General features: G+C 35.6%; 1 non-coding gene across 1 annotated transcript in view; it reads right to left on the reverse strand.

The window, feature by feature from the left end:
- LOC106128976 (uncharacterized) overlaps positions 1-26,810 on the reverse strand; it is a 236,592-nt gene that overhangs the window by 145,116 nt on the left and 64,666 nt on the right. The window contains exon 2 of the transcript XR_009656993.1: positions 24,633-24,668. This is a non-coding gene — a transcript (uncharacterized LOC106128976). The remainder of the gene's footprint in view (positions 1-24,632; positions 24,669-26,810) is intronic.

Raw genomic sequence — 26,810 nt, forward strand, 5'->3', positions numbered from 1 at the left:
TTAATTGTTATGATAGAACTGATGTCTTATTATATAGAGTAATAGCCTTAACGCGAGATTGGACGAGTGAGGAAATGTTGCTCGTGTAATAGACAGGGTTGCCACTTCCAACAAGAAAGTACAATGTTTATTGCTTAAAAATAGTTGCATACCACGATCGGTCATATTGTGATTAATTGTTAATGAAAATTGTTTTTTAAATCCTCTGACTTCATATCACTTATGGTTCGTGAGTGTTTATATTAAACTCCATTGATTTTAATGTAAAAGCTTTGATGAAGAAAAATGTTAGTGTAGCTACTGGAATCATACTAAAGAAAACACTATGCCTTAAAAATTTTAAGAGAATTCTCTAAGTTTCCAAGATCTAACGGGATCACCTTTTGAGAACAATTGAAAAAAAGAGAATTCTTAAGTTTCCCAGATACAATGGGACCTAAGGTGAACAATTAAAAAAAAAAGAGTCACCGTATGTAAATGGGCCTTAAATTATCAAGTAATGTAGGTAAATATTACAAAACGGTTTTATAACTGGCCGAGTAATCCCGTACCAAAAAAAACGTTGAAATTCAAAGTCCTTCCTTTTTTAAATTCTTTTGGCAAGTGCGAAATATCACACCAATCTTTCTCCGCAGATGGCAGCCCTGTCGACGACATCGGCCTCCCCGGATACTAATCGGCACTGACACGACACGCGTCAAACGGAACGTGGAATCCGAAGGAATTCGGTCTTATATCGCGTTTCGTTTCATTGCTTTATGTTTCATGGTGATTATTGTGATTCTTTTCATTTCTGTTTACGTGTTTTGGCTTCTTTTTGTTGCGTATCATCTTTCATTTCGCGTTTCTGTGATTTCTTAATAGAAGTGTGTAACAGGAAAATAAGAAAAGCGTGTTCAAGGTCAAACAAGAAGAAGTTTCGTTTACAAACTATCTCATTTTGTCACACCAGGCTAAAAGTTAAAGTATAACAATGAAGATTTTTTATAAACAAACACTTGAAAGACTAATTGGCCACGTTCAGCTCTTTGGCTTGATGATAGAATTGAGATTCAAATATGTAGTTGATAGGTTGCTAGCGCATCGCGTAAAAGAATCCCAAGTTAATAAGCCTATTCCTTAGTCGCCTTTTACGACATCCATGGGAAAGAGATGGAGCGGCCCTATTCTTTTTTTTTTATTAGTGCCGGGAACCACACGGCACTATAAGAATTTTTTTTTAAACATTATTTCTAATTTAAATTTTCTTCTGTACGCGGACGGAGCCGTAGAGAATGTAGCCATTTTACTTTGAAAAGTCAGTTCCATACTCGTGTCATACTGTAAATTGCATATTATTATTTGAAAAAAAAAAAAACATATTCCTTGTAATGCGAAAAAGAACATAAATTTTTAATAATAATTGTGAATTAAATCTTTTGTTTATTTTCAGTTATCATAATGATTTTACAATATACGAAATACTCTTGCTGCGGTAATTTAAAAAAGATAGTAAAAATGTGTTTTGTTAAATGTAATTTCATTTGCTTTTATCGAAGCCCCTATAGGTACTTCTTAAGGTTTGACTGGCAGACAATAATACGTTATGGCAAAACTTAAATTTACCTTTCGTACAGTTTAAAGTGCAATAAAGTTTGAAGAACCCCCTGAAAGGCATATAGTCGTGATTATATGTATGTAAGTAAGCAACCATTACGCCTCAATTTTGACAATGCAAAATTGCTCATCTCAGAAAAGGTAATTTTATGATAAAATGTACCTATAATGTCTTTCTGTAACCGCCCTCTAAATGCGCAAAATATCGTCATACAAATTATAAAAAAAAAACGCCAACAGTACAATTAACGCGTAATGTCTTGTGCGGGCCGGTTGTAAGCGGATTAAACCAGTTTGTTGCGGATATGAGCGGACAATGATTGCTGTGTGTACCTGATAGTCTTAAATCCGTCACGTTCCACCCTATTATTACGGAAATACTATTAATAATTCTGCGGAATTATGCCTATTAAGGTTTATGGAAGTGGCTTAGCAAATACTGCACGTAGAGATAGTGAGAAAAGTTGGGTTGCCATCATGATATTTAAATCATGCCGTGTGGTTCCCGGCACCGATACAAAAAATAATAGGACCACTCCATCTCTCGCCCCTGGATGTCGTAAAAGGCGACTAAGGGACAGGCTTACAAATTCTTTTTAAGGCGATGGGTTAGCAACCTGTCACTATTTGAATCTCAATTATATAATTAAGCCAAATAGCTGAACGTGGCCATTCAGTCTTTTCAAGACTGTTGGCTCTGTCTACCCCGCATGGGACATAGACGTGATTGCATGTATGTATGTACTAATATTATAAAGCTGAAAAGTTTGTTTGTTTGTTTGAATGCCCTAAACTCAGTAACTACTAGTTCGAATTGAAAAATTTATTTTGTGTTGAATAGACTTATCGAGGAAAGCTTTAGGCTATATAACATCACGCTGCAACTATTAGGAGCGAAGAAATAATGGAAAATATGAAAAAAACGGAGGAAATTATTCATCCTTGAAAATAACTATTCCACGCGGACGAAGTCGCGGGCACAGCTAGTATAAATAGGTATATACGGGACAAATTGCACAGATTGAGTTAGCGTTTTACGAGATACTAACTCAATGATGTGGTTTAAATAAAAAAATCCTAATTAATAAGAAATAAACTTAATTTCATACGTTATAATTGAGCCGGGGGCATTGTATATTATATTCCACTGTTGGGATTTCTGTTACCTGTAACAAAAAAACAAAAGATTATAAATACTTCCCTCGACATGTAGAACATACATGGAATTTATCTCTAATACAACGTTCCTACTAATATGTGCGATATAACTACGTATGAAATCACATCGAGTTTTTATAAAACAAATTAACAAAAGTAAAACATAGTTAGGCAAATACTTTAAAGTCTCGTATTCAAACAATTGAATTTCGAAGGTACATAACAAAATGGCCGTGTGAAACACTGATCAAATAATGAATTGCTGTCATAATTATGGAATTATCCCGCTAATAAAGCGGGCATGGGCACCCCAGCTCAGGTGTTTCGCGGAGGAAATCCGACATAAATAATTTGATTTGACACCCTGCAAACGCCGACGGGAAACAATTTGGGGACTGTAATTTGATAAAACATTCTGATGTGTATTTTCGCTTATAATTTTACACACAAATCGATGTCGGCCATTTTGATGTGTGAGAAATGACCAAAAACACTAAAATGCATTATACTAACTATTACTTCTTTTAGGCGATTAGGCTACAACCTGTCACTAATTGAATATCAATTATATACGACGATTACATACAATTGAACGTGGCATTTCAGTCTTTGCGACACTGTTGGCTCTGTCTAAGTAAAAGATAGACAACGTGATTATATGTGTGTGCTAAATTTAATGAATCAAAATAAAAAGGAACAAAGAAAACATACGTCAAACAAAAAATGATTGCATCTGAAGGTACAAAAAATACAGCATTCTTAAACCCCAAATTGTGCGGAAAATTGTTAGCAAAAATCAGCCGAAAATCCCTATAGAAGGTGTGACGTCAAAGGCAATTGTATTATTAGATATCTATCCATAAATACGGACAATAAGGAAAAAGGCTTTGGCAACAAACATGCCTACTGCGTTCAATCAGATAAAATATGGCGCGATGAGAACGAAATGCGATAAACGGAATTATTTGTGATGGTCACTTTGTTTTATTCGATTAATTTTTAGGGACCGCTTGTTTCAAAAATCTATACTAATATTTGAATAGACCATTTATCGAGGAAGGCTAAAGGCCGTATAACATCACGCTGCAACTTTAAGGAGCAAAGAATGTAATATGTGAAAAACGGGGAAAATTATTAATATTTGAGGGCTTCAATGATGATCAAAATAACTATTTCACGCGGACGAAGTCGCGGGCTCAGCTAGTCTTAATTAAAATTTTAAGGGAGTTTTACTGGTAGTCCTAAAATGAGATGGTTAGAAGATCTGAGGGTTAAGCTTCGAGCAAATATGGTTTCACGTCCAAAAAAAAAATCTGCCAATAGTGTATATCTGTGTGTCGGTAAGATCTCGGTGCAAAAGATTTTGTCATTTGGAGTCTATAGCATGGACATTATGCGTTTAATTAAATTTTTTTATATTTGTTTTATAGAAAATTGACACACTATTGGTGAATACCTACCATTTTTTTCAGACTTGACCCTCTCGTAAGATATGTATTGTACCAAAATAAATTACAGCAAATATTCAATCATATATTAAAATCGTAGCAGCAAAAGGCGACCTTATCCTTAAAAGCGATATCTTTCAGGTAACCTATAAGTTGTGTATAAAACTTCACCCAGAGAAATGATAAGCAGGTGGTTTTGAGTTAACTTTTAGCCTATTCTAGTGTCAACCTATATACGAGTACCTACCTTAACATCCGAGGACAGTCTGAGATTAATGGCAAAAATGGGGGAAAATCTTTTCAAGACTTTTCAAGACTGTTGGCTCTGTCTACCCCACAAGGGATATAGACGTATGTATGTATGGGGGAAAATTGCCCAGTAGTGGAATAGATTCAGGTCTGTTAAATGGCAAAGAATTTTTGGGAAATAATGGACCATAATTACGACGTTTTCTTCGACTACCATACTCTATGTACGAAGAAAGATTTAATTAACCAATTTATATGTATTGGCCCAAGATCAGTCATATTAATTGATTCAGCCTAGCTAATTAAATTCGCTTAAGAAACGCTATCCGATCGAAAATGCCATAAATCATCAAAATTAGCCCCGAATTAGAGTATTCATAAAGTCCCGTAGAACGCGTTCAAAGTTCGTTAAAAAAGAAAGCATTAGAAATAAAAACAAACAACAAATTGTATTGTCAATGATTGTGAAGAAAAAACTAAAATGAATTATTTAGTTAAATATATACGGGACAGTTTAGATTAATTGAGAGCCTCGAAGTAAGTTCGACATATTAACACAACGATACTATATTTAAGATTAAATACTTATATCGATAAACATCCAAAGATTCAGATCAATAAGAAAAAGTTCGTTTCTCATCATGCCCTGGCCGGGATTCGAACCTGGGATCTCCGGTGTCCCAGACAAACGCACTACCGCTGCGCCACATGTGCCATGGAATTAAAATAAACCAATAAATTATTTTACAACCATGTCGGTTATATTAACTAATGCATAAGATTGAGATGTCCAATTTCAAGAAAAACTGTGATTTCAAGCAATAATCCATTTGGTGGGTTCATTTGGTGTTCTGATACGTTTTCAACATTCTAAACCTAGATTTATACAAGTTCTTATTTAGATTTACACAGGGTGGCAGGGCTAATAATTTATTTTCTTTTGCTTCCTTGGCTTACCTCAGAGTTACAAGATGAGTGAACATAGAACATGTCAACGTTTGCGAAAAGATTCTAAGGCCCACAAATTTGTTTACCCGCTCTATAAGATTTCTTATTCTATAGCCTCGAAGCTCTGATTAATCAATTAACCGCTTGGGATTGGCTGTGGACTGTGATAGCACAAAAGACCTCGCCGAAAGGGTTGATTTATGTGAAAATAATGTTCTTAACAGATTTCAATGTTAACTAAAACTTCACAGAATTTCATATGTTTGAGTTTATTTTTTTTTTCTTCTTACTGCAACTTTAAGTATAAATCAGTAGGTGTCATTTGTCCTTCTTAATGCGACCTAAACTTTAAATCAGTACGTGTCATTAATGTGTAACTGTGTTTACAATAGCTTATATCGTTTAGGTCTAGATTTTATTAAGGGAAAACAGCCGTGTTAAACTATTTTTGTGGGAATGATCGGATATTTTATAATTATTAGTGTTGGCAAGAGTAACAAATAAGTACGGTAACACTTAAAATTATAGTGAAACTTTTCGGTTTTCCTTCTCAACCTAATGTCTCCAATAAAATACTTATAAATCTGGCATCTTTCACTGAATCTGCAATTATCTCGGGAACTAAACCCACAAATCTTCCGTACAATGCCAATAATAAGTGCAAACTCGCCTCAGCCATCGATAATGTCCCGTAAATCAGGGAATATCTTCCGGGACTCTTCATCAAAGGATGTTGGTAATACCGAGAATGTGGTACAAGAAGCGATTTCAGTTCAGAAATTCTATGCATTGCAGGGAAGGCTTAGTAGAACGTATCTTGATCAAATCGAGGCCGTCCTGACGAAAGATCAGGTGAGGAGTACCCTAAACCAGGCTTGCATAGAGATAGTTATGAATGTGGATGAAGCGAAAGATGTAGGAAGAGATCCAAACTTTCTTCATGCAAAGTTTAAGATATTTAGATAAGTGCACTCGTCGATTTAAGGTACTCTTGATAGGAATTCGCTAGAAAGTAATAATTAGATTTAATCTGGGTACGTTTTCATTAGACAGACCCACTATTACAAACACGAAGGTCACACAAAGTTGGATGGCAAATTATTATTTTTTTTAACTTAATAAAACCACATCTCCGTAGTTAAATAATCCTTGCATCATAGATATGTTAACTCATAATATATCGCCTATTATGGAAGCAAAAACCCATGTGCTTTGGTGGGAGTCGAAAAATATGGACATTTAACCCAATTTCTATATAGGTCGGCGTCGTTTGCTCCTCGTGTGTAGTGTTGCCACTCGATAGTCGTTATCGATAATATCGATAGTCTGAAAAGATGCATAACTATTGGTAATGGACAATACCATGATCCAATATGGATAAGGTTCTGCAAAGGTTGCAGGCGGACAGACGGGAGTCGCTTTGTTTATAAATTTGACCCAATCCAGCATGAGGAGAATTTGAGGATGTAAACGGGACTAAAGTCAACGCCAGGAAGAGAAAACTATTGCAATATACTACAAATGACAATATTATCGATAGCATCTATCTATAAAGTTATCGATAGCTTATTGCAGAACAAAGCCATCGATAGTTACCAAAAGAATTTCATCAATATCGATAGTATTGACACTAATTATCGATAGTGATTATAGATGATATCAGGGGGTCAGCTATCGATACTCAAAGTATCGATAGTTCGGCAACACTACTCGCGTGTGTTATGACGTTAATACGTGTGTGGATAAGTGTTGAAGGGTGTGCGAAAAACTAGCGATACAACAAACATGTGTAAACATGTTTATATGAATATATTCGCAGGTTTATTGGCAATCTTGGTATAGTGGATGTTTGTGAAGCCAAAACTACAGTTATATAATTTATTATAGGTACTGATAGATTTGTCAATTATTGGCTTGGTTATCATAGTATAAGATATAACTCATCAAGTTAACTCAGCGCCACTTGTTAAACTTTTCTCTAGGTAAATTTTTTATAGGTTACCTGGATGAGATTTTAGTGATAAGGTCGCCTTTTAATACATGATTGTGAATTTGTTGTAATTTGTCGTGGTGAAATAAATAATAAATAAATTTAATTTACGATTACAACCAGGGTAGGTACTTACTCACTCAACTTTATTCATTAATCAATAATAAAAACATTTATTTATGAAAACACGTTAAATGATATATGTAGGATGCCAGAAATCAAAAGGGAGAATATATTAGAATCACAATTAAAACAGTAGATAAAAAAAAAACAAAATATGAGTGTAAAAAATGTAATAAGTACATCATTAGGATACTTTACCACTTTATTTTGAAGATTTTCCTTGTTATCTGCGGATTTATTTGGCCAAATCTCAACTGATTCTGCCTATTTCTCGATATCGGTAACACTTTCACCGTTCAAATTGACAGCGCCAATGAGGTGTCTGGGTGTTCCAATAAATCTTTGTTTGACAGCTAAATCCGACACTAGGGGATATCTATCAGATGCTACAGATGGTAATAATATAGAGCTATAAGATTGTGTCTTCATACCTGTTCATCTTTAAGATTTGTGGATAAAACCTGCTACTAGGAAAGACTTAGACGAACGTATCTTGATTAAATTAAGAACGTCCTGGCATAGGGTCGGGTCGGGTCCGAATGCGCTGAGCTTGCATGAAGAGAGTTATGAATGTGGATGAAGCGTAAGAAGTATGCAGAGATCGTGGCAAGGGGAAAGATGTAGTCTCTGCCTACCTCTCCAGGAAAAAGGGTTGATTTTATTTTATGTATGTACTTGCTACTCTTAATAGTAAATTGACTGATTTTGAACGGTCACCTTTGTAGTGAAATAACTTATAATAACTTCAAAACGTTAGGATTTTTAAAGTTAAAATGTCGTAAGTCACAATCAATATTGAGTACCTAGCAGTTAAAACAAAACTTCAGAAATGACAAAAAAGTCTAGTATAGTGTAAACGCTTTTAAAGAATAATGGAGCTGAAATAAACATAATAGCACTGCTGTCGTTAGATTTCGTAAGTCAAGAAAAGAAAATTCTTAACAAAACAAAGTCCCGAACAGGTTGTCAACGTTTTTACTATCGTCCAAGCAATTTTCGATAAACGTCCAGAACGTTTTGTCGTTTAATAAAGAAATCGAGACATCAAACGGCCATCAGCTAATGTCAATACCGTCGTTTACAAAGGCAAAAATTTCAACGAATCAATTTCAAAACCTTTAATTGGACCTCTTGGGCAAGGTAAGGCGATTGAAGCCGGCTTTTTGATGTCCCCCAGCGAGCCACGATTCGGCCGACTTAAGAAAATAATCATGACAAAAAGTACGGGAAAGAATTTAATTGATTAGAAAAGAATGTCTCTCTAGGGATGCGTCTCAGAGACTTTTTGGACCTTATTGAATATTTCACGAGTAGCTGTAGTATCTAAACTCTGTTACAGTGAGATCAAAGTAACAGTAAATGAGCAGGTATTAGATAAAGACCCAATACTGTTGTATAGTAACATCCTTTGAAGTCTACCAAAACATGATTAAGTAAATGTGCGTAACTAATTCCTAACTGTATAATATACCCGGATCCTGGGAAAAGGATACGATTGTTGCCACGGTCACGATTGAAATAAATGATTTGACAATCGATCTAAAATAGAGCGCATTTGTTTCACTCCTCAGCACCCCATTAACGAGACAACTTCGGAAATTCAGAGATCCTCCCCGTTCCACCTCGTTTGGCTGCATTTAATCTTAATCATTGTATCTGTCCAGCCCGTAAGAGTCAGACTCATCCATTTAAAACTTTGACTGCGACCGAGGGGACGCGTTTAAAGCGTCCGTAATCAAATTTCACTCCAGTCTTTAAGGGTTAAAGCCGACAACTTTGAGCCGCCCTAATAAATTATATTGCCGACAAAACTGCTCCCGAGTGCGACACAGTTCGTTGGCTCATCTAATTGGTCCAAATTCGACTCGACCCGGCTTATAATTGGGCCGAATTCAGAAACCTTACGCGGTGGCGAATTAGTCCGTATTCGAACGCTGGATTAGGAGTGTCGCCAAACCACAACACTAATGCTCCCCTAGTCAAACATACATAATAAGTTTGGACTCGTAAAGTTAATGAAGATCCGCGAAGGCGCAACAAATTTGAAACTGAAGTTTGAGGGTTTTGACTTAAAACTTTGCGGTGGCGCCGTTTGAATACAGTAAATTCTTGCTTAATTAACGCCCACCGCTCCGCTCCTGTCCCGGCGGCCTAACTTTCTCTCATATGCCGCTGCGCGTATTATTTCCACGAAAGGGGCTTGCGAATTTCACCGCTTTTGTGCAGTATTTGTCTCTACGCGTACGTCGTCAGCCTCGAACAAAAACTGAGGTTTAAATTGTCTACATAGCCGACGTTTGTTCAGTAACTAAACGAATTTCTGACAAAGCGAATTCCCCAAGATTCCCAATTAAAGCTGCGACACTCCGCCCGTCGAACTTCGTCGCAAGACGGCGACAACTTCCAAATCTTGGCGGCGTTGCTCTGAAAGAATTCCTCTCTAATTAGTATAAGTTTATGCATTCGTAGGTACGGGTGGGCTCGTAGTTTGCGCCAAGTTTTAATTACTCGCACATCTCCCTGATGGCGGGCGTCAATCACCCGCGACTGTTTCTTCTTTTTGTGCCTTACGAGCGATAAATCTGCGCCGCCATTATTCTCAGATTAACGGCGGGCAGCTGCCGGGTGCCGACTCGTACTTCTGCTTAGGCGCAACGAGCAATAAATTTATCGCTGATGGAGACTGCAGCGCGCCCGCGTTCGTGACCGCGATGGAATCTTCACGAACGAGCTACTATTCGACCTTTTTAATAAGCGAAATCTCGCTCGAGTCAGCTCTCGGCCACTTTAAGAATTTCAAGCCTGCGACCGACGGGAATAACAAAACAATTCGTAATGAAATGCGCTCGCGGATATTCTTATTTGCTTAATATTTTCAAACGGCTCGCGAGACGGCGAGGCGGAGGCCGACTCGCCGTGTTACGGAACTCATTTCATGCAAATCGCGATATCGCACGTTGCCGTCGGGGCGGTACTATCAGACGTTAGTTGGCTGCCGCTGTCGTTCAGCCTCTTAGGGGGTAATTTAGTGAAAGGCGATAATAAGCGGTCGCTCGGGTCGCTGGGTACCGGCACCGGCGCGGCTGAGCCCTATCTTAGCGAGTGCAAAAACGTTCTGCAGCAGATATAGGCTAAGCCGGGCGATTAAAAATAATTAGTGCTTCAAACGCGGATTTGCGCAGTAAGATTGCAGTTTACAAGACGCTAGTTCTAGAAAGTTATAGGGTCGGCAGGCACGCTCTATTATTACCTGCCTACACAGCGAAAGGTGAGCCGGGAACAAAAGATGGTAGGATAAAGAAACGGTGAATTATAAAATCAACAATGAAATGACCGTCTGTGGGAAACTGGTTGTCTTTTTGTGAGTTGAGATCGAATATAAGTTTGGGCGGGTGTTTTTGCTAGTCGCTGGCAATATCCGTTGGGGTTGACAAGTTAGCAGACGTTGTCAGACTGTGGCGCAACTTGGTCGCGAAGTCGCGACGTGGCCGCAACGACACCGCGACGTAGCCGCGATGTCGCCGCGATGCTTGAGAGCTCTCGTGAGAATCTTTTGTTGCCTTTTATTTCGAATCCATTTTATCTATAATTCAATAAACAACTTGCGGAACATCAAGTTGGTTGTAAACAATATTTTGAGTGCACTTTTCCTCCTGGACCAAGTGTAAGGAACTTACATCAATAAAATATAAACTTTTGAAAATATTACTGAATCTTTGCCAGACAGAACGACAACGCTTTGTATTAACGATGTTTATAAGATAAAATATATTTGCCAGTTATTAAAAAAAATGCATCATCCATATTTTACTGGGTAACTTGCGAAATTGGGGATAAGCCCAAAATTTCTCCTCCATTTCCCCACAATCAATCATTACCGAACCATACTTCCCCAGATTAACGGAATCTCTCATACAAAAGCCTATACAGACATAAAATAATGAAAGTACGGAACTATCACTAATAAAAATAGGTGACAGTTTTATTTAACAAATATACCTACATACATACATAAATCACCCCACTTTCCCGAACGGGTAGGCAGAGACTACATGTTTCCACTTGCTATATATTCTTTCAGAAACATGCTCCTACAGAACTATCAAACATTTTTTTAAATAAGATCCGGCAAATAGGAACAGAATTTCTTACATTTTTCGTCATACATATAGTTTAATTCACCTGTTTTCCTTTCACATAAAGATTATATATAGTTATTGCAAACTTCGGTTTATCTATAAAGTTCCACATCTGTGCCCTATATATTGCGCAGTAATATAAAAAATCCAGTAACACAAAGAAATACTCACGTAAAAAAAATTCTAATCACACATACAGAATTCATTGAAATCTTCATGAAATTTTTTTCCAAGTTTCACTTCTGTGTCCTATATATTGTGTAGCGGCATTAAAAAGCCGGTACCACAAAGAAATATTGCTTATTTCTTGCCGACAGTGCGGTAATCACATTTGCTTTGTTCGCCGGCCCTCTCCCGCTTAATCGCGTTATTTCGGTACCCCGGCCTCTCGTCTTGGCTTCAAGTTATGGATGATCGAGTTTTGTGTTTGTATTTTTGCCACCGTTATTCTTGTCATTAGTGTTATTGTTTTAGTTTTGACTAGCTCTTGCGCGGCGCTTCGCTCCTGTGGGAAATTGAAGGAAAAGTAGCTTAAATCACTCCCGAAGGTTTATTCTAAAGACCGCATTAATCTGTGTGGCTTGATGATAGAAAAAACATAGAAAGGATAGTAAAGATGATGGATTGAGATGGTTTGGACATGTGGAGAGAATGGATAAAGACAGACTAACAAAAGGTATTTATGAGGCAGAGCTGACTGACAAAGTGGGACAGGGCCGGCCTCGTCGAACTTTCAAGGACCAAATTTCGAATATCTTGAAAAAGGGAGACGTTAGGAGAGTACCCGTAATCGTCGAATATGCATGAAAAGAGTAATGAGTGTGGAGGAAGCGGGAGAGGTATGTAAGGATCGTAGCAAGTGGAAATCCATAGTCTGTTCCTACCCCAATGGGAGACAGGCGTGAGGGTATGAACATTTGAAAGAATACATACATACATATGGTCACGTCTATATCCCTTGCGGGGTAGACAGAGCCAACAGTCTTGAAAATACTAAAACTGATAGGCCACGTTTAGCTATGTGGCTTAATGATAGAATTGAGATTCAAATAGTGACAGGTTGATAGCCCATCGCCTAAAAAAGAATCTCAAGTTAGTAAGCCTATCCCTTAGTCGCCTTTTACGACATCCATGGGAAAGAGATGGAGTGTTCCTATTCCTTTTTCATTGGTGCCGGGAACCACACGGCACATATGAATGAATCTTGGCAAATTTGTAACTAGTCATGACACGCTTAGCTCTTATGACACAGGGTATACACTCCGATTTGCCAGAATATCGGGTAGCAGGCGAGACGAAAACAAGATAGTTGTACGTAGAACTACAAGGTAATTTTCTATTTGTTAAATGTATCGTTACTGGAACAACCTTTGTCGGGGAATTGGGGGTGAAATTGTCGAGACTAAACTTGTTAACCGTTCCTGAAGGAATTTGTAGTTATAGCGGCTCCCTGGGGCTTCCCGTCCGTGTGAATTTTGGATAAAATTTAGTTATTAAATATATCTGCCATGAATGTCTTAAGCCTAACCCGTATTGGATCGATCATGGTTACACATTAAGTGCCTGAATGTGCAAGTTTCCTCACGATGTTTTCTCTGACTGTAATAGCATCCGTTGGGAACTTCTCTACTAGTACATAACTTAATAAAAATCATTAGTATAGACTGAGATAGGATTTGAACCTGTGCCGCCTTTATTACGAATTTTAGTCGGTCACCTTAACCGTTGGACAACCAACGCTTTATATTCTATTCGTTTACATACATACATAATCACGGCTATATCCCTTGCGGGGTAGACAGAGCCAACAGTCTCAGTAAAAGACTGATGGTTAACGTTCAGCTTAATGATAGAATTAAGATTCATATAGTGACAGGTTACTAGGCCATCGCCTAAAAGAGGAATCCCAAGTTTGTAAGCCTACCCCTTAGTCGCATTTTACGACATCCACAGGAAAGAGATGGAGTGGTCCTATTCTTTTCTCTATTGGTGCCGGGAACCACACGGCACGTTTATGATAAGAGAATCCAGGTGTTGTCACTTTACGCATCGGAACATGACTGGAGGATTTAATGGTCGTCCTTTGTTAGGTGGATATGTGCAGTATTTTCCGAGAACTCAACTAGTATGATCGTATTGCTAAAACCGAAATAGATTTCCTATTTACAATTTGAGGTGTGTGTGAATCCTTAATACTTAAAGTTACAGAATAAGTTATTTCTTGAAGTACTGCGTAAAGACCTGGGTCGCGCCATCTTTTTTTAGAAAAAAATTGGTGTTAGGTACGGTACACTGTAACAATTTTATTAAATACTTTTATATGATTTAACGTGTATGTTCTGTAGTTATAAAAAGACTCAATTGAGATCAAGAAAAATAAAAGCAAAGATAAATAGAACATTAAAATAAAAACCAAACATAACAAACAAATTGGCAGTTCTTATCAATGCTCTTTAAAAGTCATCGGATCGACAGACCAAAACTAATTCGAATTTTAAATTTATTCTAAATTGCTTTTTTTTTTTTATTTGTGTTCCAAATTTGTCCGTCGAATAAAATTTCCCGCCTACCACTTTATGACATCATCGAATTAGTGTTGCTCCGATAGGGGAATATCAAATCAAAATATCGATTCAGTATTCGATTCTTACAAATCGCGGAGTATTCGCTTGCGTGTTAAATGATCACAACTCATAGTGAATAATGTGACTTTGTCTCGTTTACTTTGTTTATAGGTTCGTGTTAGTCGGCTTTTTCCGATGTCTTGTATTACAGTATCAGTGTTGATTACTGAAAAGGATATTATAAATTATCTATTTGGCCATTACGTCTGGTACTATAATGAAAATTATATGTTTCTATCTGAAGGGCTGAACCTGGTTATTCGATATGTATAGTTTTTATGTAACCTTGACATTAAAGGCTCAATGAATCAATATCATTTTAATTTCAAATCATATAGGTATGTGAAACACGCACGGCATAAATTAAATTTTAAGATGCGGTCACTAGTGCAATCAGACGATGTTGAAAACGATGATAGTAGTTTTGGTTTGAATTGACTCTGATATTTTTATGTTATAAATTGGTAACTCTTTAAAATACAATGAATATCATAACTAATAAAAGTATCTTCAAAATTAATGTTGCACAGCAATGTTGATTTTCGTAGTTATTAATAATTTATAGATTTTGGAATTAAATAAATAATCAAATTTTAATATGGTATCTCAATCGCTAGTAAGTACAAAAATACAATCAAGCGCATGTACTTAGGCACAATTTATACAAAAAATACAAGACTGTCCACTACTGAAACACTAGCGATAAAAAAAAAACAATAACAGTTACAATACGTTTAATATTTTATTGTTTCTAAATACAGGTATCTATCTTTTACACCAACGATAGAATATGATCCATTATACGAGTAGTTATATTCAATAGATTCCTAGACAGATTCATCTAATTCATATAAAAAGGCGTCTCAAACTTGTATCCGAAGAATGACATCACCGCTGTTGCCACATTTTTTTTATCGTCTGGTTCGTATCGAGCCATCGCAACCTTAATCGGTAGCAAAGTCAGTTTACTGCAAAATGAACTCCAATTGTCACATAATAAGGTCCACTGTGATATAATTAGGAGTATTCGTTTATGGCAGTCGATGACAAATCGGATGAGAACGATCGCTGCATTGATGTAATCGATTCTTGTTGTGAAGACGAACAAAAATTGACATGTCGTCTTTATTCCTTGCAGGGTAGACAAAGTTGGTTGTCGACAAGTCATAGATGGATGATGGAATTGAGATTATTAGACTATCAGAAACTAAACACGTCTTACTACAGGTAGCAAGACTTGGCAGTAACAAGGGTAAAAAATAAAATATGCGACCGCCACAATGGGAAGATCTTCCGACAGGCTAGGTGATATGCCTGGGGAACCGCGGATCCGACGATGTTGTGTCGGAAGTTGTATATATGCTCCAATTCGTGAAATGTTTGCTTGCGCGATTTAGGTTTTTCGCTGTTTTTGACATGTGATTTTTTTTTGTGGTGACGTGTGGCGTAGACATGTCGCTACAAAAAATTTTAATTCTTGGCCTGGTACGTAGGTAAGATGTCAAAAGTTTGGTTATAACTAGTAGTGAATGAGAGTTTAATATTTGTAATCCTATTAATTCACGCGAGCAAACTAAGACGCCACATCGCTGTAAAAGGCTCTGTTTACAATACTTTAATGTTAGTACCTACTGACACACCGGAAATGCCGGAGCATAAATTATCATCATTAAACTGACCTTGTGCCCATACTTCATCAACTGGATTGTAGACTTTATTACGTTGGCATTACTTTTGATAGAGTAAAGGAATTTATTTAATTTCTTTTGTTTCGTGAATTGGAATTTAGTGATGAGCTTGCAACCTGACACTATTTGAATCTCAATTTCATAATTAAGCTTTATAGCTGAATGTGCCTTTTCAGTCTTCTCGACATTGTCGGCTCTGTTTACCCCGAAAGGGACAAAGATGTGATTATTATGGTTTTAAGCAATTAAGTGGAGAATATGACAAACAATAACACTAAAATGTATCGAAATATTGCCACGAAACAGTGAACAGTATCTAAAACAATGGAATAATTGAACAATGCAGTATCAATTCAGTAATTTCAAAAACAGACAGCAACACGGCGGTAGTCAATGTCCAAATTGTAGAGGCCTACAGGAACAGGATACTAATTCTCATCTCATACAGTTAGTATCTCGTAACACAAGTCTCGAACTTACATCGAGGCTAACTCAATCTGTGTAATTTGTCCCGTATATATTTATATTTATTCTTACTTTTTCCTTGATGTACATAAATATATAAATAAATAATAAACCTCATTATATAAAAAGAAACTTGTTTCAGTTAAAACATAAACCAATCATTGTTTAAACTTTTCAAAAAGCCTATTAAGACTCTTTTTACGTTGTAACAAAAAGGGAATCAAAAACCCGCCCCTGACGAAGTATTTCAAGCGACGACATTTTTTATTTCAATCGCTTTGATGTCTTCAACTAAATCGCTTCTGGTCGAAATACGGACAAAGGCATGGTGACATTTTTTGATGCACAACGAATTGTATTAGGAAATAGTCCAGTATTGGGGATGGAACTGGGGGCGGCCCCTAAATATGTTTGCCCGATTTGTGGAGTCCCAAGCGATGGACTACAAGCGGGTGATAAGAAATCTTGTTTATGTGGTGAGAAATTTGATATAACATAATGACGGTTATTGCGATTTACAACATCATCACTACATTGTATAGAACAAAGTCGCTATTTTAGTCTGTTTGTCTGTATGCTTAAATCTTTAAAATTACGCAACGGATTTTGATGCGGTTTATTGTAACAGATAGAGTGATTCAAGAGGAAGGTTTTTATGTATAATTTTTTCCGAATTTTGCACCCGTGCGAAGCCGGGGCGGGTCGCTAGTCATCTTATAAATTATCAACAAGTTCAAGAGTTTGTTCAGATGAAATGATTTTAATTTTTTTGCTTTTATCATTTATTTTTCTTTAATTTCCATTCATTTGTCTGTTATTTCTTTTTATATATCGACTCAATCAACGCAAGGATAGAAAAAATGTTTGTATACATACATTTTTAAGTGGATAATCTAAATCACTTTACACGAATTTTTAAATTCTCTTAACTCTCTACTTGATTTTGCTCAATTAGCTGTTTGATGTCCAGCGTACTTTTGCAAAGAAATATTCGATACTAGATTACTGCTGTAACAGGATACTGTTGATGCAATAATAAAGGCAATTTAGTGAACAGGCATCCTTCAAAGGGATTCCAATGCTTGCTTGCAACTAATTATGTATACAGTATTCCAATCACTGTCTATTCTATACATAACTAGACATTACGCTAGGATTCGTTTACAGGACTAAGTTTTTGTGATAACGTAGTGTCATCTATAAGCAATGATAAATGCTATTGAAACCCGTTTTTTTTTGGAAACAAGATAATTTTCCACATTTAAATGTAAGCTGTCTATTTGTAAACATCGAAAAACCCAAACGTAATATGATGTGAAACTTAATATGATGAGCAAAGAATACAATTTGACGCGAAGAAAATGCGTTGATTAAAATTAAGAACGGCTTTGATAAAGCAGTTCATTGACACGTAATATCATGTAGGTACAAAAATGAACATTTAACAAAAACAATAGTTCTCATCAACCATGAAAATTCTTATGGTTATCATGTGAACCGTAGTGTTAAAATTTTACAGGAAGCTGTGGGAAATTGTTTCCTCTCTCATTGTTGCTGTATTCTCATACATTACAATTACATGTGTCGGGCATAAAATGAAGCAATATATTTCTATAGACACACCGTGTGATGCAATTTCATCTTTTTTAATGAGATCATCATCGTACCGATGCGTATTGAACAATGGGCCAATTCTATCGTTATTTATAGGTTTAGTTTTATCTGTAGAATTTGACAAATCATGTTGTGTATGATTTTCTATTGTATTCAAAGTTGATGCAAAGTGAAAATGATAGAAAATTTATTAATCGTGTCAAATGTGTAATTAAAAACAATAAATTTGATGATTTTATGAAGATAATGTTTATTTTTTTTTTAATATCGATTAAATAGATTCTCGCGAATCACTTGTGACTTAAACCATTCGAATGCTTATTGTCCCGTAGCCGGCATCCGTGAATCCAATCCCGGGCTATTGTTTATACGATGACAAATTTGGGAGATACACGTTGTTTTTTATATTTATTTAGTTCACAATTGATTTCTAATTGGGCCGGTTTATACGAGGTTTTTTATAGTGTATCAGAATAAAATTGATTTATAACCAGTACGAATAAATTCATAGTTAGGTTTTAATTTTGTTACGTCATTGACGTTTTGTGAAAGTACTTACTAGCTTCTGCTTACTTCAGCTGTAGACGCAAGACTTAGCTAACTTAGTTAGATACTTTCCCTAGACTTTAATATTTCCTTCGAAATTTGCTTTTGATAGGCGTGATTTTATGCATGTAAATTTGACAGACACTTTTGTTTATACATGTCGTTAAAAACAAAAGTGTCTGAAATTGTTCATAAAATTTTAACCAAGCTATATCACCCCGTACCTCGCAAGATATATAGACGTTACTACATGTATATATTACAATTTTATCTTTTGATTGTTTTATTGTAAAGCGTTATCTCCACACTTCACGAGTCGTGTAAATTACATTTTAAATTGCTACATGTATCTACCAAAAAAACAAAGAACATAACACAATCTCAACACAGTCATCAATATTTAAATGGCTCCAACCCCCCGACTATCGCGCTCTTCAATCGAATGTATCGAACGTTCCGTTAACCGAGAATCGATTAAAAATAAACGCGACAAGACCATCAACACAGAACAACACTCAATTAAATGGTACAAGCTTATCGCTCGCGATACAGTTTTTTTCACCGATGTAAACAAGCGTGCGAAGGTGAATTTACAATCGATTTTACGATCTGATGCATTATGCAATCGATTTGCGATACCGAGTGAACTTTTTCTCGAGTACTCGCTGCGAAATGTCATGCCAGACCTGCCTGGCAAGATGTATTGCGAAAATTGAGATTGATGGATTTTATCGCTGTGTAAATAAAGGTTATAATTAAATGTCAATTATGAGGAAAGTACGGGTGGTATTTACTTTAGAAAGTTATTTAATTTTAAAGTTAAAGTCATGATATTACTTAAGTGGTCCCTTTTCAGTACAAGAACACTAATATATTTATTTTTGGCTTACATATTTTCGTTGCCCGTAAACGTAAGTCCAACAGTATTGCGAGTACATTACTTACCTCTTAATATTCTTTAATTTATTATTAAAATTTTATATGAATAAATTTATCTTAACAATGTATTCTCTCGTTCACATTTCCATTCTAAGTTTGGATAGTTGTGAAGTTAACGTTGTTGAAGGAAATGCTGCAGTGCAGTTTGTTACTGCATCTTCTGCATTCAAGCGTTGGAAGCTCCAGTAACCTTAGTTTCAAATAATTTATTTGACGTCAACCAATGTTGTGAAACCAAAAGTTATGACAATTATAAAGCTATATGAAGTATCCTATAATAATGAACAATACATTTTGAATTTGAATCTTAATAAGTAAATTATCCACTAATATTTCCCACGAGTTTCATTCAACTGCGGTAATGTGCTCTAGGAGGTGGAGTGAGAAAAAGTCACAACAAAATTGACACCTCCGATCCGGCTTATCCGCCGGATTGAATCGGCCGGACCGGCTCGGACTCGGCTCGGATTTTACATAAGAATTTCTTTTTTCACCTACAGTGCCATTTTATTATGTCCGTTTGGGTATCTAGTGAAACTGTATTGATGGTTAAATTGAAAGTGATATAATTTTTTTTAATTATTATTTGTACGAATGTAATAAAAGAGGTTGTGATAGAAAAAGTTTCATATCGGTAAAGTTAAAACTAAACCGACATAACCATTTTAACTTAGAATAAAATAACAATTGCAGAAATAAAATGCGTTACTTCAAATAAAACACGTACTTAAATATTTATATTGAACTTTAATTCAAATAAAATATTGTTACTTCTATTAGAAACGAAACTGAAACGTTCTGGAACATAGCACAAAACATGGAAATATAGAAATCAAGCTTTATACATCTTACGAGTATACGCTTACACACAAATAAACCATGGAAAATGGTTTTTAGACGAAGACGCTGCTATTTTATTGCAACCTTTGCAGAGTAACCTGATCTAAATAGAATATTGATAAAATTTAATAAATAATGCTACCGATTTCATAAGTCACCGTTTACGAAATTAATGGGAGAGAGACGATTCTTTAAATGCCGAGAATTAAACAACACAAAATTAAACCGATTGTAAGTTTCTAACAACTACGTTGACTTCTGTTTTATCTATGTTTTGTAAATATAACCAGTCAACTCACGTACCGCCAACTTCTTTCGTTCGTATCGCCCTCGCGAAACTTGCTCGTGAAATATCGAGAATTGCTACTTTTGTACGGGGAGCCAAGTATCGCTTAATGCGTTTTATATGGACGCTTAAGCACGAAAACTTACTGAATCGCAATAAGATTAGTAGATTATCGATAGGCATGATCGTTCAACTGATAACCAGTCACGATTAAAACCAGGCTTATAATAAAATGGGGTTGCATTGTGGTACGAAATCGTTTTAGAACATTAATATTTACTATGAATAACAGTAATTCATTCATCAATCCGTGACGAGCTACAAGATTAAATTTATCTTTTGATTAATATCATGACATGTGACCTCCGGACCGCTCTTCACGGTTGTTTAATATAGAATGTCGCGCGCCGCATCGTCACCCGGCTTATATACTTCCCCCTCCACAACTTGATTGATGACGTGGCGGCAACGTCACAGCTATCTTGTTAGCCGCGCGACTGATGTGGGTGCAATCTTTAATTTAATTACAAACGAAATGTTAGAAAGAATTGTTAGAGACAATTTAGTTTTCTATGTTGCTTAGTTGCTGTGACAAAACTCTTCAAATGTAGAAATAAAAATAATATTAGGGTTTCATAGATTAGCAATAATAAAATTGATAATATCCAGTTTGAATTATACGGATGATATTTTTTTAATAACGTACATACATACATACATATAATACGACTCTATCAGATGAGATTATCTACAGATAAGATTAAAAGATGAATCTCAAGTTTATAAGCCTATTTCTTAGTCAAAATAACAACATTATATATAAAGTTATACTTATTTGAGTGTTGATATTGAAATTTGACTGTTAAATTCAATCTTAAATATTCAGGGCCACGGATCAAACTGAGTTCTTTAGCGTAAAAAAAAGGCAAAATCTAGTTACTGAAGCAGCCATCAATTCTATACCAGTCTTTGTTATTTATTCATTAAAAAAAACAATAGGGCGCACCTATATCGAGCGTAGCATCGCTTGATTAATAAATGACGTTGACATTTTAATTAACCCGGGTAAAAGTCTTTGTTTTGCGATGAATAGCTTGATAGATACTGTGTTTTGATTCTTTACTCGACTGCTCCAGTTGAAAGGATGCTATGTTTTCAGGTCTATATTTGTAAATTGACGTCATTGGAAAAAACAAAGCAGTACTATTTTTATTACACATAACTAGCTGTGTGCCCGTAACTTCGTTAACGTAGAACAATCATTACAAAAACAGAACCCCTACAGTTTCGTCATGTTTACGTTTCATCTCGGGTCTTTAACTTAATCGTAACAAATTCATCAAAATCAGTCCAGCGATTAAGCCGTGAAAGTGTTACAGACAGATAGACAAACTTTCGCATATAACTTCACGGTAACACGATCGGGCAATACATGGAGACGACATGTTAAAAAAGTTGAGAATGACAAGTATAAACCGACAAATTCTAACAGCGTTTGACGACGCCGCCATTTTGATTAATAAACGCCGCTGACATTTTAATTAAGCCGGGTAAAAGTCGCCGGTTTATTTCTCTCTTGACAAGTGGAGGATTGTTTAAGAAGGCTTTTATTCAACTTTGTTTATAAGCGACGTTTTAGTTTCAAAAATATATAAATGTCAAGATTTCGTAAATCGTAGAAGTAATTTAACTACATTAATTAATTTATATACACATACAACAAAGAACTAAATCTAAAGAAGAACTTTGTACAACGGACAAGAAAATAGATAAGTATTATGGTATTTATTCGATTCTATTATTTTTATAACGAAGTAAGTAATTTATTTTCAATTGATTTAAGGATTTTTACAGGATTTTCATAGTTTTTTGATTAATTGATGGATATCTATATGACTTTAAATATGTTAAGATTTTTTTCCAATACTGCTTTAGTATTTTTTTTAAGGATGATTTTATGGAAATCTGTGTGAAGCTTAAATTTTCTTTATATTTCCCATGGTTACCATTCGGGGATTTAACTCGGGACCCGATTCTGAGACAAAGCATTGCGATATGTGGCGTTGAATAATTCAAAGGTAAATTACAAACACGATTATAATGAAGAGTCTTACCTAGTCCAATTTAGAGATATGAGATTCCGAAGTAACAAGTAGGTCGGCGCATCTTGTTAACTTTGTCGCATTATACCTACGTGATTATCTGCATTTTAGATGAGTATTTAAATTAGTTTATCCAGAATTCAGAAGTATAGGTCTGTGTGAAAGATGCTATAATGACAGGAATAGAAAAGGATTATTTATTCTTGGTCACGTGAGGAGGAAGAATGAAAACAAGTTGACTAATCAACTATATACAAGGAGAGTGTGACTGGGAACGTTGTGAAATGAAGGTCTAGATAAATGGAACTTGATCAAATCGAGAAAGGTACCCAAAACAGATGATTTTTCATTAAAAAGATCCATGAATGAAATTAATTATTGATATAAATAATGAAGCCAAAATGTAGGGCATCGTGGCAATGTACAGATGAAGTCTCTGCCTACCCTTCCGGGAAAAAGTCTTGATGTATGTAGGTACGTTAAATTGTCTTTATTAGTGCAGCGGCCATGTATGATAATAATTAGTGTGCCATTAAAAGCACATTTTTATGGAAGACCCACGAAACGTGGCATTCAGTCTTGTTTACAATTAACTATTACTTCAATCTATTATTTATCCGGTCTGAAGAACATTTTAATTATATCCCTTATTAGCGCTGAAAATTGTAAGTTAAATAAAAGAGAAATAAAAGAGAAAAGCGTATATCGTTAACGGAACGTGCAAGCAAAGTCTCTGTTACATAAAAATATTAAAATGACGGCAAAGAACGAAAAGGTAATGCCAACAAAGCGGTAACTAAAAGGATTGTAAAAAAAAAAATGCCATGCGTGGTAATGACATTATGCCGTACTTTTTAAAATATTTTCCCGCGTATAAATTAACTTCCTTTGTTTACGTCGCGTCGTGTGTTAGATTTTTAGCTTTTTGCAGAGTTAAAACTTTGTAAGATTAAAAAAATGTTTATAAGTTGGACTTTTTCATAAAAATATTCATAAAATTACAAAGAAGTATTTTTTTTAGTTTAATTACACACACACGTCACATTTACGATGAAAGTTGATTATAATATTTCACACATGATATTAATTTGAGATAAGTACCTACATATTTGTACGGAGTAGTGACCATAAAAATAAATATTTCTATGGTCACTACTCCGAAAATATTCTAAATTTAAAATAAATCACATATCCACGATACGCGATAGCGATCATCGGGCGAGCGTTCAATGCCCTAATACCGGTAATGGTAGTCTACGTTCGATTTTCCGAATCGTTTGCGCCGAGCTTGGCGAGATAACGAGAAACGTCGCGAATATCGTTTTATGTTCCGTGGTAGATGCACGGGTTTGGTTTTACATCGTAGGAAATTTGGATTTTGGTTATGTCTCTATTAAGTTTTCGATTTGCATTGAATATTAATTGTTTTTGACCTTGGTTTATTGTGATCGGGCCGGAACTGACTAATTTCAGATTATTATCATTTCTAGCACTAATTTTAGACAAGTTTGAATATTTTATGGCCACAATCAAATCCTTATAGACAGTTCCTGCGCAGTTGGTTGACGGTCCATCATGCCTCTACGAAATTACGCCTTCCTCTTAGTCACCCCTTAATTTTTTTAACCATTGACACTTGATAACTTTCGTACATATAGATGAAATTACGCCCAATAAAATTACAGTGAATATCTTACACCGCCAGTAAAGGAGCGAAGCCTGAATACCTGTAACACAATCTTATTTTCCAAGCCACAGTGGTCCCCAAACATAACGTTCCAATAAACAACAATAGGTCGTAAAAGCCAACAAAATACAGTTGCAATTCAATTCAAACTTTCCCGAGTTTGAAACGTTACCGAGTTTAGAATACGTACCATGAAAGTCTCTGTAGCGCGACTGTCATTCCGTATCTGAAACAATTCAACGGAGTCTGTTAGTTGTAGAAGCAATTATGTTTGAGATGCGTTGGAATTTGTGGTAGGTACAATAGCTATATAAAACTAGCTGTGCGTGTAACTTCGTCCGCGTGGAATAGTTATTTTGGGCATCATTGAAGCCCTCAAGGATGGATAATTTTCCCCGTTTTTTTTTCACATTTTCCATTATTTATTTGCCCCTTATAGTTGCAGCGTGATGTTACATAGCCTAAAGCCTTCCTCGTAAAATAGTCTATTCAATGCAAAAAGAATTTTTCAATTCGAACCAGTAGTTCCTGAAATTAGCGCGTTCAAACAAACAAACTCTTCAGCTTTATAATATTAGTATGGATTAACAATAAATCCACATTATACAAATAATCTGGTCTGTAAACTTAAAAATACTGGACCGGTTAAGAAGTAATTTGGAACTCGTTGAACCTAGCCAAAATCAAATGTATTTAATTCCCTTGCAAAGGTTGTGAGGGTCAGACAGGAGATGTTTATTTAAAAACCTGATTTCCGAAGCGGTCATAGACAAATCTTACGCTCTTCTTCAAAGCGGATATAATAAATAAATATATATACGGGACAAATTACACAGATTGAGTTAGCCTCGAAGTAAGTTCGAAACTTGTGTTACGAGATACTAACTCAACGATATATTTTATAATAAATACTGATATAGATAAACATCCTAGACCCAGGCCAATCAAAAATGTTCTTTTCTCATCATGCCCTGGCCGGGATTCGAACCCGAAATTTAATTGATGACTGTCGATCTCACCCAATGAACCGCTATTCACTTTGTATGCGGTAGGGTGAATCAAATTTTTATTTACCTAAGCGTTCAAAGCAAAGAGAGTTTAGGAACTTTTTTACCCTGTTGGAAGTTAAAATTCCAACCACGGACGGACGCAGTGTTGCCAACTTAGCGCTTTCGGGGCTAAATATAACGACTAACATTTTTTTTTTCTATTATAAATTTCTATAAAAATTGGTGATAATCCAAGGGTATAGGGTCGTTGAAGAAGATCGGTTTAATATTATTACTATAAATTATGTTTAAATCTTGGTGAACGGCGTTCCTTTTTATTGCTCGTCTTTGTTCTAGATGTTTTTGGCGGTTGTTTTGACAATTTTTCACAATCTAGCGCTAAGTATTTTGTGACCGATTAGCGCTTTCTCGTTGAAGACAGTTGGCAGCACTGGACGAAGGCTATTTAAGGTTGTCTTACAAAGGTTTCGAGGACGAAGGTATTATTCGATTCGAACTAGAAATTTCACAAATTCTAGACCTATCAAAGGGTGTATTCAGAAGAAGCTTGATAATATCCTTTGAAGATTTTAAACTATGCAATAATGCCTTAAGGTTAAATGAAAGTTGAGTTACTCTATTTTGTTGCGTTGTCTTACAATACAATACAATACAAATTATCTTTATTGCCCATAAAAAAAATAAAATACAAACGTAGTAGAAACATACATTATGAATATGTTGAGCAAAGGCGGACTTATCGCTAAGCAATCTCTTCCAGCCAACCTTTGGGTAGTGAAAGGTAAAATCCTGGAACCGGGTGGGCAGCATATTTAAGATATGTTAGTTAGTGTATAATAAATAAACTACACAAATACATAAACTATAAATATAAACTTACACAGACTACATACATAATATTACACAAAATAAAAAAAAAAATACATAATAATATACATACCTATATAAAAATAGATTGATTAAAGTGAATATTACCATGAATAAAGTTAAGAAGAGAGATAGTACTTCTTCAAGTTTGTTCTAAAGGTACCTATTGTTTGTGAGGTGCGTATGTCAATGGGTAAAGCATTCCACAGACGAACGGCCCGAACTGTAAAGGATTTAGAGTAGGCTGCAGTCATATTAATGGGAGTATTGAGGCGAAGGGCAATTAGACTACGGGAAGTGTGACTGTTATTCTGATGAAAAAAGGTGAAGCGCTCTTTAAGATACTGAGGAGTAGAAGGGATGAAAAGTACAGAAAAAAGCAGTGTGAGAATGTGATAATTGCGACGTAACCTGATTGGGAGCCACTTGAGTTGTGCACGGAAAGAGGAGATGTGGTCATATTTGCGTAAACCAAATATGATCCTATAGAA

Source organism: Amyelois transitella, chromosome 2, assembly GCF_032362555.1.
Source record: "Amyelois transitella isolate CPQ chromosome 2, ilAmyTran1.1, whole genome shotgun sequence".
NCBI lineage: Eukaryota > Metazoa > Arthropoda > Insecta > Lepidoptera > Pyralidae > Amyelois > Amyelois transitella.